The 13,878-nt window shown below is 39.9% G+C and overlaps 3 non-coding genes across 3 annotated transcripts; 2 read left to right on the top strand and 1 right to left on the bottom strand.

Moving 5' to 3' along the window:
* Positions 1–6,992: 6,992 nt before the first annotated feature.
* Positions 6,993–7,064, bottom strand: trnaq-uug (transfer RNA glutamine (anticodon UUG)). Its single transcript has one exon. It is a non-coding gene; the product is annotated as a tRNA-Gln (tRNA).
* Positions 7,065–7,296: 232 nt separating this feature from the next.
* Positions 7,297–7,379, top strand: trnal-cag (transfer RNA leucine (anticodon CAG)). The gene has a single exon. It is a non-coding gene; the product is annotated as a tRNA-Leu (tRNA).
* A 2,207-nt stretch (positions 7,380–9,586) lies between these two features.
* Positions 9,587–9,669, top strand: trnal-cag (transfer RNA leucine (anticodon CAG)). Its single transcript has one exon. It is a non-coding gene; the product is annotated as a tRNA-Leu (tRNA).
* Positions 9,670–13,878: the final 4,209 nt, after the last annotated feature.

The following is a 13,878-nucleotide window of genomic DNA, read 5'->3' as shown; positions in this document are numbered from 1 at the left end:
TTTCAGGATAGCATTATCTGATTTACTGGAGTAATACCTCATTGTAAAGCTTATATTGTATTCTTTCTAAAGAGTTTTTGCTTTCCATCTTATCACAAACCTCTTGTTATTAACCAGACATGTAATGTATTTCAGGATAGCATTATCTGATTTACTGAAGTAATACCTCATTGTAAAGCTTAGATTCTCTTCTTTCCAACAAGTGTTGGCTTTCCATCCTATCCCAAACATCTTGTTATTAACCAGACATTTAATGTGGTCAATTTTAGGCAGCTTTCAGTGCTGGGTCAGAGGTCAAATCTGGTCTCTATATTTAAGCTATTTCAGGATAGCATTATGTGATTTACTCAAGTAATACCTCATTGTAAAGCTTAGATTCTCTTCTTTCCAACAAGTGTTGGCTTTCCATCCTATCAAGAAGCTCCTGTTATTAACCAGACATTTAATGTGGTCAATTTTAGGCAGCTTTCAGTGCTGGGTCAGAGGTCAAATCTGGTCTCTATATTTAAGCTGCTATTTCAGGATAGCATTATCTGATTTACTGAAGTAATACCTCATTGTAAAGCTTAGATTCTCTTCTTTCCAACAAGTGTTGGCTTTCCATCCTATCACAAAGCTCCTGTTATTAACCAGACATTTAATGTGGTCAATTTTAGGCAGCTTTCAGTGCTGGGTCAGAGGTCAAATCTGGTCTCTATATTTAAGCTATTTCAGGATAGCATTATCTGATTTACTGGAGTAATACCTCATTGTAAAGCTTATATTCTATTCTTTCAAACAAGTGTTGGCTTTCCATCCTATCACAAAGCTCCTGTTATTAACCAGACATTTAATGTGGTCAATTTTAGGCAGCTTTCAGTGCTGGGTCAGAGGTCAAATCTGGTCTCTATATTTAAGCTGCTATTTCAGGATAGCATTATCTGATTTACTGAAGTAATACCTCATTGTAAAGCTTAGATTCTCTTCTTTCCAACAAGTGTTGGCTTTCCATCCTATCACAAAGCTCCTGTTATTAACCAGACATTTAATGTGGTCAATTTTAGGCAGCTTTCAGTGCTGGGTCAGAGGTCAAATCTGGTGTCTATATTTAAGCTATTTCAGGATAGCATTATCTGATTTACTGGAGTAATACCTCATTGTAAAGCTTAGATTCTCTTCTTTCCAACAAGTGTTGGCTTTCCATCCTATCACAAACCTCCTGTTATTAACCAGACATTTAATGTGGTCAATTTTAGGCAGCTTTCAGTGCTGGGTCAGAGGTCAAATCTGGTGTCTATATTTAAGCTATTTCAGGATAGCATTATGTGATTTACTCAAGTAATACCTCATTGTAAAGCTTAGATTCTCTTCTTTCCAACAAGTGTTGGCTTTCCATCCTATCACAAAGCTCCTGTTATTAACCAGACATTTAATGTGGTCAATTTTAGGCAGCTTTCAGTGCTGGGTCAGAGGTCAAATCTGGTCTCTATATTTAAGCTGCTATTTCAGGATAGCATTATCTGATTTACTGAAGTAATACCTCATTGTAAAGCTTAGATTCTCTTCTTTCAAACAAGTGTTGGCTTTCCATCCTATCACAAAGCTCATGTTATTAACCAGACATTTAATGTTGTCAATTTTAGGCAGCTTTCAGTGCTGGGTCAGAGGTCAAATCTGGTGTCTATATTTAAGCTATTTCAGGATAGCATTATGTGATTTAGTCAACTAATACCTCATTGTAAAGCTTAGATTCTCGTCTTTCCAACAAGTGTTGGCTTTCCATCCTATCCCAAACATCTTGTTATTAACCAGACATTTAATGTGGTCAATTTTAGGCAGCTTTCAGTGCTGGGTCAGAGGTCAAATCTGATGTCTATATTTAAGCTATTTCAGGATAGCATTATCTGATTTAGTCAAGTAATACCTCATTGTAAAGCTTAGATTCTCTTCTTTCCAACAAGTGTTGGCTTTCCATCCTATCACAAACCTCCTGTTATTAACCAGACATTTAATGTGGTCAATTTTAGGCAGCTTTCAGTGCTGGGTCAGAGGTCAAATGTGGTGTCTATATTTAAGCTATTTCAGGATAGCATTACGTGATTTAGTCAAGTAATACCTCATTGTAAAGCTTAGATTCTCTTCTTTCCAACAAGTGTTGTCTTTCCATCCTATCCCAAACCTCTTGTTATTAACCAGACATTTAATGTGGTCAATTTTAGGCAGCTTTCAGAGCTGGTTGAGAGGTCAAATATGGTCTCTATATTTAAGCTGCTATTTCAGGATAGCATTATCTGATTTACTGGAGTAATACCTCATTGTAAAGCTTATATTCTATTCTTTCAAACAAGTGTTGGCTTTCCATCCTATCACAAAGCTCCTGTTATTAACCAGACATTTAATGTGGTCAATTTTAGGCAGCTTTCAGTGCTGGGTCAGAGGTCAAATCTGGTCTCTATATTTAAGCTATTTCAGGATAGCATTATGTGATTTACTCAAGTAATACCTCATTGTAAAGCTTAGATTCTCTTCTTTCCAACAAGTGTTGGCTTTCCATCCTATCAAGAAGCTCCTGTTATTAACCAGACATTTAATGTGGTCAATTTTAGGCAGCTTTCAGTGCTGGGTCAGAGGTCAAATCTGGTCTCTATATTTAAGCTGCTATTTCAGGATAGCATTATCTGATTTACTGAAGTAATACCTCATTGTAAAGCTTAGATTCTCTTCTTTCCAACAAGTGTTGGCTTTCCATCCTATCACAAAGCTCCTGTTATTAACCAGACATTTAATGTGGTCAATTTTAGGCAGCTTTCAGAGCTGGTTGAGAGGTCAAATATGGTCTCTATATTTAAGCTGCTATTTCAGGATAGCATTATGTGATTTAGTCAAGTAATACCTCATTGTAAAGCTTAGATTCTATTCTTTCAAACAAGTGTTGGCTTTCCATCCTATCACAAAGCTCCTGTTATTAACCAGACATTTAATGTGGTCAATTTTAGGCAGCTTTCAGTGCTGGGTCAGAGGTCAAATCTGGTCTCTATATTTAAGCTGCTATTTCAGGATAGCATTATCTGATTTACTGAAGTAATACCTCATTGTAAAGCTTAGATTCTCTTCTTTCCAACAAGTGTTGGCTTTCCATCCTATCCCAAACCTCTTGTTATTAACCAGACATTTAATGTGGTCAATTTTAGGCAGCTTTCAGTGCTGGATCAGAGGTCAAATCTGGTGTCTATGTTTAAGCTATTTCAGGATAGCATTATCTGATTTACTGAAGTAATACCTCATTGTAAAGCTTAGATTCTCTTCTTTCCAACAAGTGTTGGCTTTCCATCCTATCACAAAGCTCCTGTTATTAACCAGAAATTTAATGTGGTCAATTTTAGGCAGCTTTCAGTGCTGGTTCAGAGGTCAAATATGGTCTCTATATTTAATCTGCTATTTCAGGATAGCATTATCTGATTTACTGGAGTAATACCTCATTGTAAAGCTTAGATTCTCTTCTTTCCAACAAGTGTTGGCTTTCCATCCTATCACAAACCTCATGTTATTAACCAGACATTTAATGTTGTCAATTTTAGGCAGCTTTCAGTGCTGGGTCAGAGGTCAAATCTGGTGTCTATATTTAAGCTATTTCAGGATAGCATTATGTGATTTAGTCAACTAATACCTCATTGTAAAGGTTAGATTCTCGTCTTTCCAACAAGTGTTGGCTTTCCATCCTATCCCAAACCTCTTGTTATTAACCAGACATTTAATGTGGTCAATTTTAGGCAGCTTTCAGTGCTGGGTCAGAGGTCAAATCTGATGTCTATATTTAAGCTATTTCAGGATAGCATTATCTGATTTAGTGGAGTAATACCTCATTGTAAAGCTTAGATTCTCTTCTTTCCAACAAGTGTTGGCTTTCCATCCTATCACAAAGCTAGGTCGCTGCTGGGGAACATTCGTCCGTCAAAAAGGGGGGAGAAGGGGGAAGGAGGAAAAAAAGGGAAAAATGAGAAAGAAAGATAGAAATGAAGTGAACATTTTATTTTATATCCATGACTACTTGATGGATGCATTTCTTGCTGCCTGAAGACAAGTAGCAAGCTTTTCATGTTTTTAAATGTTTTGGACCGCCCATGGACGGGATTCGAACCCGCGACTGTAAAAATGCTCTATTTCGATCTGTATCAAAATCCTTAAATTGTTTATCTACATGCAAGGATCATCTGGCATCTTTTAGAAATGTTGATATTTTCATGTTAAGAAATAATATATACATATTTCTTTATATTTCATATACATGTATTTCCTTTAGTGTAATGATTCTTTTTTCTTTTCCCACCTACCTGAAGAAAAGGACTGGACACTGCACGGGGTTCATCACATGACCTGGGTACCAGATCTTTGCATTGCTGACCGTCATTCTGAAAATTTTCTTCATGGATATCAGAGACCACCTCCCATATTTACAACTTGAAATTCCTCTTATATGCATGTTTGTTTTTCTATGTTTCATATTTTTTTTCATGTGTCTGTTATTTAACTTGTAAATAGCATACCATGTTACTATGATTGAGTGTTGTCATCATCATCATTATTATATGCATCATATTGTTGTTATCATTATTGCTGTTGTTGTTGTTGTGCTGTTTTCAACAAACTGTCGTTAAAAACACTGGTTGTAAATTGCTCTACACCAGTTTTATTTCTTTACAGAAGCAGAATCAAAGAGAGACTTTTGAACAATGTCATTAAAACAGAACACGAATCATATAATTAAAGCAGAACGCAAAAACTTCAAATACAAATCTTTTTTCATATTTTACATTCAACAGGATAAAATATCAATACTTTTATAAACAATTTTTTTAACAATTTACAATACAATTATTTAAAATGAACTATTTACAAAACATTTTACATTATCATCATTATTGAGGGTTCGGGTTATATAGAAAACTTTATCCTCATTTCCTCCAGCCATTGGTCTTTTGGCTGTGATTCAGTAACTGGACAATACACCCTGCCACGCCACTGACTGTGTCCAGTCTCAGCAGTGCGGAACTGCCCACACTTCTTGCAAGTGTTTGCCTGGACAGTTCGTCTATACGGCCTCTTTAGGGTGCCCCACTTTCCTCTGTGGCAGGTGAACTGGGATGTGGGTTGGTGCCCTGACCAGCTGCCCCAGAAAGGACTCACTGAACCACTCCAGCTGGTGTGACAACCTGAGGTGCAAGAAATGGTCCTGGTGCTGAGGGTGTAGCAAGATACTGCCTCATCACCGAGATGGGATGTGGGCACTGACTAACTGCTGCCTCCCTCTGTTGTGCCTGCTGTACTCGTTGGCAGCCGGTACAGATGTTCCTCCCTTGCCTGCATGGGTTCATCCGGGAGCACTCTTGCCTCCTGAAGAAGCTGTGCAGACACAGGGAGGGCTGGAGGCAATGCAGTACCCTGGAGCAGCACAGCGAGCCCCTCCCTCTTGTTCTTGCTGTTGTGCCACTGGATGAGGGTGTTTTGATTGACTTCAAACAATTGAATGTCTGTCCCTGCATTACCATTATCTTCATCTTCAGCTTGAATATCAACTCCAGCTACAGAAGATGAAGTACAGGGCAGAGTGCTGGAAGCCAGGGTGGATGTGCCAGGAGCCAGGGTGGATGTGCCAGGAGCCAGGGTGGATGTGCCAGGAGCCAGGGTGGATAGACCAGGAGCTGTGGAGGAGACGCTGCAGGCCACCTCAGAAAGATAGCCATATGGCCACCTTGAGTTAGAGAGGCTTGAACATGAGGGACCTCCAGCACTGTGGGTTTATTTGAGATATCAGAGAATCCATCAACTTCCTCTATTTTGTCCTCCACATCATGCTGCTCGATGAGCTGAGCCGTCTCCTCTGAATCAGGGTGCATATCCTGCAGCGCCTGACCAGTCTGCCGGAACAGATACTGCACCCCGATGAGCTCTCCTGAAACAATATGCATAAAGTGATTCATTTACAAATGTTTATAAAATTAATAGAGGATTTTAAAACTGAGTTACATTATCAATGAGTTCACAAGTGCTTACCAGTGTAACAGGAGGGCGGGCAGAACTGTGGTGCCACCTTCCTGCCAAACAGCTTCTGGTCATTTTCGTTCACGCAGTGAAGCAGGTCACCAGAATAGCTGCGTAGAGCAGATGTTCCAGAGGATAGGGCTGCAGCACCACGGTCCTGGTTCCACCTGTGCAGTCCTTCCAACAGGTAAATCTGGAAATTCACATTGTTGGCACCAGTCCCTGGAAATACATTATTAAAAATGTAATCATGAATTATTCTTGGATCACACAACACAAAACATGAACGAAGATGTCTAACAGACACAAACCTGGTATGAAGTGGTTTAAGTGCAGGTGAAAAGACTCCAGGGATGTAGAGCCTCTGGCACATCTCTAGATGGGAAGGTGCACTCCTCCCTTTGTGAGCTCCCCTGTCTTGGTGTAGAGGGCAACACCTGGAAGATCCTGGGGAAGCATCTTGAGGTCTTGTTACCTTTTACATGTCAAAGATCTTATGGTTGTCATATTCTCTGTGTATAATAGTGACCTGCTTTGTTGGTCACACATTGATCCATAAACATCTGCTGTTAACTGCCCCATTAGTGCCTGTACAACTTCTCAAAACCAGGTCCCACTGAGATTTGAACGGATCGTTGGATTCAGAGTCCAGAGTGCTAACCATTACACCATGGAACCACAACTTTATCAGACTATAGTGGGAGACTTCGACACACAAACCACCAAGATTATGCATCGCAATTAGTATCAACCTTGTGACACATTTGTGTTCACACTGCTGAAGCTATGTGGCAAACACCTTCGAACTTGGTCTGTTCTCAGATCTTAACTACATCCACAATGTGTCTTGGGTGTGTTTACACTTGTACTTTTAGCTGTCCAATTGGGCTTAGATAATGAGACATTGTCATATGGATATCTTAAACAACAGGTCAGTATATTTTCCAAGTTTATCTATATTCCAACTCTAAGTTAGGTTCCACCGAGATTTGAACTCGGATCACTGGATTCAAAGTCCAGAGTGCTAACCATTACACCGTGGAACCACTAAAATGCACTGGGAATATCTCACGAGCACTCAGGGGCAGCAATAAAACCTTGCCCAGGAGAGGGATGTCAGGGCTGCTTTTAGCTGCTCGCCACACAAAGAAGAGATCATACCGAAGTTCAGTAAATACGGATAAAATGCTTATAGACTTGCTCTATAAGTGACAACCAGCAACAAAGTGCACATGGCTGACATGTTGACACAAAGTAGTGTAAAAGAGAGCTCATAGGGTCAGGATGGCCGAGCGGTCTAAGGCGCTGCGTTCAGGTCGCAGTCTCCTCTGGAGGCGTGGGTTCGAATCCCACTTCTGACATGAACATTTTATATCCATGACTATTTGATGGATGCATTTCTTGCTGCCTGAAGACAAGTAGCAAGCTTTTCATGTTTTTAAATGTTTTGGACAGTCCATGGACGGGATTCGAACCCGCGACTGTTAAAATGCTCTATTTCGAGCTGTATCAAAATCCTTGAATTGTTTATCTACATGCAAGGATCATCTGGCATCTTTTAGAAATGTTGATATTTTCATATTAAGAAATAATTTCTTATACATATTTCTTTATATTTATAAAGAAATATAAAGTTTAAAGTAATTTCTTTATATATACATATATTTCCTTCAGTGTAATGATTTTTTTTCTTTTCCCACCTACCTGAAGAAAAGGACTGCACACTGCACAAGGGGTTCATCGCATGACCTGGGTACCAGATCTTTGCATTGCTGACCGTCATTCTGAAAATTTTCTTCATGGATATCAGAGACCACCTCCCATATTTACAACTGGAAATTTCTCTTATATGCATGTTTGTTTTTCTATGTTTCATATTTTTTCTAGTGTCTGTTATCTAACTTGGAATAGCATACCATGTCACTATGATTGAGTGTTGTCATCATCATAATTATTATATGCATCATATTGTCATTGTTATTATTATTGCTATTGTTGTTGTTGTGCTGTTTTCAACAAAGGCCCATTAAAAACACTGGTTGTAAATTGCTTTAAACCAGTTTTACTTCTTTACAGAAGCAGAATCAAAGACAGACTTTTGAACAATGTGGTTAAAACGGAACACGAATCATATAATTATAGCAGAACACAAAAACTTCAAATACAAATCTTTTTTCATATTTTACATTAAACAAGATAAAATATCAATACTTTTATAAACAATTTTTTAAACAATTTACAATACAACTATTATTTACAATGAACTATTTACAAAACATTTTACATTATTATCAATATTACTATTTGCAAAACTTTCTCCTCATTTCCTCCAGCCATTGGTCCTTTGGCTGTGATTCCTTAACTGGACAATACACCCTGCCACGCCACTGACTGTGTCCAGTCTCAGCAGTTCGGAACTGCCCACACTTCTTGCATGTGTTTGCCTCGACAGTTCGTCTATACGGCCTCTTTAGGGTGGCCCCGGTTTCTATTGTGGCAGGTGAAGTGGGTTGTGGGTTGGTAGGAACGACTAACTGAACCACTCCAGCTGGTGTGACAACCTGTGGTCCAAGAAACGGTCCTGGTGCTGGGAATGTAGCCACCAACTGCCTCATCACCGGTCCCCTTGGCAAGATGGGACGTGGGCGCTGACCAACTGCTGCCTGCCTCTGTTGTGCCTGGCCTGCTGTACTTGTTGGCAGCCGGTACAGATGTTCCTCCTTTGCCTGCATGGGTTCATCCAGGAGTACTCTGGCCTCCTGAAGAGGATGTGCAGACACAGGGAGGTCATATGCCGAAGCTCCACCAAGTACTCTGCAAGGCTGTCCACGTGCTGGTAGCCAGGGATATTCTGTTCATCAACAGCCTGTGCAAATGATTAAGAAGTTTAGATGGCAATGTAAAACCTTCACTGACACTGAATTTGAATGATACTTGTGTTGTGGATTTAAGAAATATGTAAAAATATGTACTCAAAAATAATTAAGAATTATGCTCATGTTCATATTCATACATTCTCAAATTAACACATGATGCTTACCATATCTTCATCTTCAGCTTGAATATCAACTCCAGCTACAGAAGATGAAGTACAGGGCAGAGTGCTGGAAGCCAGGGTGGATGTGCCAGGAGCCAGGGTGGATGTGCCAGGAGCCAGGGTGGATGTGCCAGGAGCCAGGGTGGATGTGCCAGGAGCCAGGGTGGATGTGCCAGGAGCCAGGGTGGATGTGCCAGGAGCCAGGGTGGATGTGCCAGGAGCCAGGGTGGATGTGCCAGGAGCCAGGGTGGATGTGCCAGGAGCCAGGGTGGATGTGCCAGGAGCCAGGGTGGATGTGCCAGGAGCCAGGGTGGATGTGCCAGGAGCCAGGGTGGATGTGCCAGGAGCCAGGGTGGATGTGCCAGGAGCCAGGGTGGATGTGCCAGGAGCCAGGGTGTTGGGATTAAAGCCTGTGGCAGTTCAGTAAATACGGATAAAATGCTTATAGACTTGCTCTGCAAGTGACATCCAGCAACAAAGTGAACATGGCTGACATGTTGTCGGAAAGTAGTGTGAGCAAGAGCTCATGTAGTCAGGATGGCCGAGCGGTCTAAGGCGTTGCGTTCAGGTCGCAGTCTCCTCTGGAGGTGTGGGTTTGCATCCCACTTCTGACATGAACATTTTCACTGGAGCAGCATCTTTCTTTCATTCATTCAGAATACCTCAGAGTGACCCAGGGGCAGGACTAAAACCTTGCTGGGGAAATGATATATTACTTACAGGCACAGAGGCACACACTGCAGTGGGATTCTGGACAGGGACTGAAGCTTGAACTGTCTCAGGGGCTGGAGCCTGTAAGAGAATAACATTTGTTAAAATGAAATCACAATTTACAACACAATCAAACCTTAAATTATTATTTCATACAGCCAATATTTTTGAAATAACAATTTGAAGGGGTACCTCTCTGGGTGCTGGGCAGTGTATACCGGTTCTTTAAAGCGCTGTCTTTTTTTCGACCGAGGAAGGGGTGAGAAGGGGTGGCTCAACAGCCTGTCCCCATAAAGTCTCCCAAAAGCGATTTTAATATCATAATTCATAACTTTTCGAGGCGATTCTGATGGGATAAAAATTTTGTATGGAAAAACTTGTTGGGAACGTTATGGATTATGCAGTCTATGCATACGGCGTGTCCACAACTCGCAGAATCGAGCTATGAACTCAAAAATGATTTCGAGTTCTGTCGGCATTGGGCATTTGTAGCACACACAGCAAATTTCAAGTCCCTCGGACCATTTTACATAGGTTTAGCGTATTTCTGGGCAGTCCGAACTGGAGCTGACACACTTGGGGAACCTTCATAATTCATATGAAGCGGCAAGCGCACGTACATGAAATGGGCGTCCACGCGTGCGGTGTGATGCCCCGAGTCTAAGGAGACTGTCCTTGTGCATGTCGGACGCTCCTGTGAATTTTTATGAATTTATTTCAATTTTTGGGATTGTCGCGAGCTCGCGAACACCACCCGTGCTGAAAATTGAACCAGGAATGGAAGCCTGAAAAACCACTGCAATGTGGAGTTATTCACATTAGACACCGCCTGGGGGTCCCCCCTAAAACCCTTGGAGGATTTGGCCCCTGGTACCCCGTTTTGTATTTCATGGTCATGGTACCCCGTTTTGTATCTCGTGGTCATGGTACCCCATTCGATTTTTTGTGGTCATGGTACTCCCTGCAACACTTAGTGCAGGAAGAATAACTGTTATTTACTGGAGTAATACCTCATTGTAAAGCTTAGATTCTCCTCTTTCCAACAATTGTTGGCTTTCCATCCTATCACAAACCTCCTGTTATTAACCAGACATTTAATGTGGTCAATTTTAGGCAGCTTTCAGAGCTGGGTCAGAGGTCAAATCTGGTCTCTATATTTAAGCTGATATTTACAGGATAGCATTATCTGATTTACTGGAGTAATACCTCATTGTAAAGCTTAGATTCTCTTCTTTCCAACATGTGTTGGCTTTCCATCCTATCCCAAACCTCCTGTTATTAACCAGACATTAAATGTGGTCAATTTTAGGCAGCTTTCAGTGCTGGATCAGAGGTCAAATCTGGTGTCTATATTTAAGCTATTTCAGGATAGCATTATCTGATTTAGTCAAGTAATACCTCATTGTAAAGCTTAGATTCTCTTCTTTCCAACATGTGTTGGCTTTCCATCCTATCCCAAACCTCCTGTTATTAACCAGACATTTAATGTGGTCAATTTTAGGCAGCTTTCAGTGCTGGGTCAGAGGTCAAATCTGGTCTCTATATTTAAGCTGCTATTTCAGGATAGCATTATCTGATTTACTGGAGTAATACCTCATTGTAAAGCTTATATTCTTTTCTTTTAAACAAGTGTTGGCTTTCCATCCTATCACAAAGCTCCTGTTATTAACCAGACATTTAATGTGGTCAATTTTAGGCAGCTTTCAGTGCTGGGTCAGAGGTCAAATCTGGTCTCTATATTTAAGCTGATATTTACAGGATAGCATTATCTGATTTACTGGAGTAATACCTCATTGTAAAGCTTAGATTCTATTCTTTCCAACATGTGTTGGCTTTCCATCCTATCACAAACCTCTTGTTATTAACCAGACATGTAATGTATTTCAGGATAGCATTATCTGATTTACTGGAGTAATACCTCATTGTAAAGCTTAGATTCTCTTCTTTCCAACAAGTGTTGGCTTTCCATCCTATCACAAAGCTCATGTTATTAACCAGACATTTAATGTGGTCAATTTTAGGCAGCTTTCAGAGCTGGGTCAGAGGTCAAATCTGGTGTCTATATTTAAGCTATTTCAGGATAGCATTATCTGATTTAGTCAACTAATACCTCATTGTAAAGCTTAGATTCTCCTCTTTCCAACAAGTGTTGGTTTTCCATCGTATAACAAGCCTCTTGTTATTAACCAGACATTTAATGTGGTCAATTTTAGGCAGCTTTCAGTGCTGGGTCAGAGGTCAAATCTGATGTCTATATTTAAGCTATTTCAGGATAGCATTATCTGATTTACTGGAGTAATACCTCATTGTAAAGCTTAGATTCTCTTCTTTCCAACAAGTGTTGGCTTTCCATCCTATCACAAAGCTCATGTTATTAACCAGACATTTAATGTGGTCAATTTTAGGCAGCTTTCAGTGCTGGGTCAGAGGTCAAATCTGGTGTCTATATTTAAGCTATTTCAGGATAGCATTATCTGATTTAGTCAACTAATACCTCATTGTAAAGCTTAGATTCTCCTCTTTCCAACAAGTGTTGGCTTTCCATCCTATCACAAACCTCTTGTTATTAACCAGACATTTAATGTGGTCAATTTTAGGCAGCTTTCAGTGCTGGGTCAGAGGTCAAATCTGGTGTCTATATTTAAGCTATTTCAGGATAGCATTATCTGATTTAGTCAAGTAATACCTCATTGTAAAGCTTAGATTCTCTTCTTTCCAACAAGTGTTGGCTTTCCATCCTATCACAAACCTCTTGTTATTAACCAGACATGTAATGTATTTCAGGATAGCATTATCTGATTTACTGGAGTAATACCTCATTGTAAAGCTTAGATTCTCCTCTTTCCAACAAGTGTTGGCTTTCCATCCTATCACAAACCTCTTGTTATTAACCAGACATTTAATGTGGTCAATTTTAGGCAGCTTTCAGAGCTGAGTCAGAGGTCAAATCTGGTCTCTATATTTAAGCTGCTATTTCAGGATAGCATTATCTGATTTACTGGAGTAATACCTCATTGTAAAGCTTAGATTCTCTTCTTTCCAACAAGTGTTGGCTTTCCATCCTATCACAAACCTCTTGTTATTAACCAGACATTTAATGTGGTCAATTTTAGGCAGCTTTCAGAGCTGGGTCAGAGGTCAAATCTGGTCTCTATATTTAAGCTGCTATTTCATGATAGCATTATCTGATTTACTGGAGTAATACCTCATTGTAAAGTTTAGATTCTATTCTTTCCAACATGTGTTGGCTTTCCATCCTATCACAAACCTCCTGTTATTAACCAGACATGTAATGTATTTCAGGATAGCATTATCTGATTTACTGGAGTAATACCTCATTGTAAAGCTTAGATTCTCTTCTTTCCAACAAGTGTTGGCTTTCCATCTTATCACAAACCTCCTGTTATTAACCAGACATGTAATGTATTTCAGGATAGCATTATCTGATTTACTGGAGTAATACCTCATTGTAAAGCTTAGATTCTCTTCTTTCCAACAAGTGTTGGCTTTCCATCCTATCACAAACCTCCTGTTATTAACCAGACATGTAATGTATTTCAGGATAGCATTATCTGATTTACTGGAGTAATACCTCATTGTAAAGCTTAGATTCTCCTCTTTCCAACAAGTGTTGGCTTTCCATCCTATCACAAACCTCTTGTTATTAACCAGACATGTAATGTATTTCAGGATAGCATTATCTGATTTACTGGAGTAATACCTCATTGTAAAGCTTAGATTCTCTTCTTTCCAACAAGTGTTGGCTTTCCATCCTATCACAAACCTCCTGTTATTAACCAGACATGTAATGTATTTCAGGATAGCATTATCTGATTTACTGGAGTAATACCTCATTGTAAAGCTTAGATTCTCTTCTTTCCAACAAGTGTTGGCTTTCCATCCTATCACAAACCTCTTGTTATTAACCAGACATGTAATGTATTTCAGGATAGCATTATCTGATTTACTGGAGTAATACCTCATTGTAAAGCTTAGATTCTCTTCTTTCCAACAAGTGTTGGCTTTCCATCCTATCACAAACCTCCTGTTATTAACCAGACATTTAATGTGGTCAATTTTAGGCAGCTTTCAGAGCTGAGTCAGAGGTCAAA

Source organism: Seriola aureovittata, chromosome 10 (assembly GCF_021018895.1).
Source record: "Seriola aureovittata isolate HTS-2021-v1 ecotype China chromosome 10, ASM2101889v1, whole genome shotgun sequence".
NCBI classification, from domain to species: Eukaryota; Metazoa; Chordata; class Actinopteri; order Carangiformes; family Carangidae; genus Seriola; species Seriola aureovittata.
The sequence above is the reverse complement of the archived record's forward strand: the minus strand, read 5'-3'. Positions and strand labels throughout refer to the sequence as shown.